The sequence below is a fragment of the Bubalus kerabau genome, chromosome 7 (genome assembly GCF_029407905.1).
Source record: "Bubalus kerabau isolate K-KA32 ecotype Philippines breed swamp buffalo chromosome 7, PCC_UOA_SB_1v2, whole genome shotgun sequence".
NCBI classification, from domain to species: Eukaryota; Metazoa; Chordata; class Mammalia; order Artiodactyla; family Bovidae; genus Bubalus; species Bubalus kerabau.
Window position 1 is genome coordinate 103990537 of NC_073630.1, and position 1560 is coordinate 103992096.

General features: G+C 40.4%; 1 non-coding gene across 1 annotated transcript; it reads left to right on the plus strand.

Annotated features, from left to right (window-relative positions):
• Nucleotides 1-398: 398 nt before the first annotated feature.
• Nucleotides 399-470, plus strand: TRNAC-GCA (transfer RNA cysteine (anticodon GCA)). Its single transcript has one exon. It is a non-coding gene; the product is annotated as a tRNA-Cys (tRNA).
• The last annotated feature ends 1090 nt before the right edge of the window (nt 471-1560 follow it).

Genomic DNA, 1560 nt, shown 5'->3' on the forward strand with positions numbered 1-1560 from the left:
GATTAATGCCTTAAATGTTTCTCCAACCACTGAAATATGAAGCAAAATTAAGAGCCATTGGGAAATGAGGGTTTGAAATGACTGAAAACATTGAAAAGAGGTAAAAGAGGGATATGTGAGGAGGGGAAAAAAAGGTTGCAAATCTGCTTATAAACTGAATGCAAACGTTGTTAGTAATTCTTAAACAGAAGGAGCTATAAGTTCTTAATATAGTAACACTTTGGAACTAAATTCCATATTAGCCAAACTGAGAAAAATTTACTAAATTCATTGTATCAAATAGAGAGAATTATAAGTACATAATTTTACTCTGAACTGAAAATACTAAGTAAGGTTAAATAATTATTTTAAAATTCTTAAAGATAGTTAAAATGCAAGCTTTTAGTTATAGATAGGATTCCCTTGTAGCTCAGTTGGTAAAGCATCTGCCTGCAGTGCAGGAGACCCAGGTTCGATCCCTGGGTTGGGAAGATCCCCTGGAGAAGAAAAATGGCAACCCACTCCAGTATCCTTGACTGGAGAATCTCATGGACAGAGGAGCCTAGTGGGCTGCAGTCCATGGAGTCGCAAAGAGTTGGGCATGACTGAGCAACTAACACTTACTTTAGTTAAAGATGGAAAAATAAAGACATTTGCATTTTGTTCCCTTTCTAGATACCTACTACTACTACTACTAATAATAAAAGGATTGAAAAACAAAGTGGAAGGGAAAAAAAAACCCATCATTTTCAATGAAATAGGGAAACATACAAGTATAAATTGCAAAATAGGAAGCAGATTTACCAAGCAATGAAGTGAAATGAAGGAAGAGGCTGAGTGGTGAGAACCAAAGCAAGCCTTGAGCAGGACACAGATTTCTTCGCAAGGAAGAGGCACAGTCCTGAAACCTTGTGATTAAATAGCAAGATCTGGGCCTGGAGGAGCCTCAGGAAGAGTGGAGCATTTAGTGTGAAGGAGTGGTGGAACTAGAGAAGACACCAGGCTGGCGTGCCATCTTTACAGCTTCCAGCCTGTTCTCTGAGCCAGAGTGATTGCTAGAGCGAAAGCTGAATGAGGAAAGGAAGAGAAGAGCCAGCAGTCTCATTTCCCTCCCCACCCCTCAGCAGATCTCTGCCAATAACTCATTGACAAGTACTCTGTGTCATGGCAACCGTAGCTTGAAGGAAGGCAGGGAAACACACAACTATCACAGTGTCTGGGGTCGAGACAGGCAAGGGAGAAGGTGAGTGAGTCTTCCATTTGTGCCACTACAAAAAAAAAAAAAGAATTAGGATAAAATATAGGAAAAAAAAAAACTAAAATGAAGATAAACTACAAAAAGAGGGCATACAGTGCAAAATAAATCTCCCAATAAATAGACCAAGAGATAAAACGTGCTTTTTTCATAGTTTCTGTGTGGCGTGGTGGCTTAGATGGTAAAGAATTCACCTACAATGCAAGAGGCCCAGGTTCGATCCCTGGGTTGGGAAGATCCTCTGGAGAAGGAAATGGCAACCCACTCCAGTATTCTTGCCTGGAGAATTCCATGGACAGAAGAGCCTGGCAGTCTACAGTCCATGG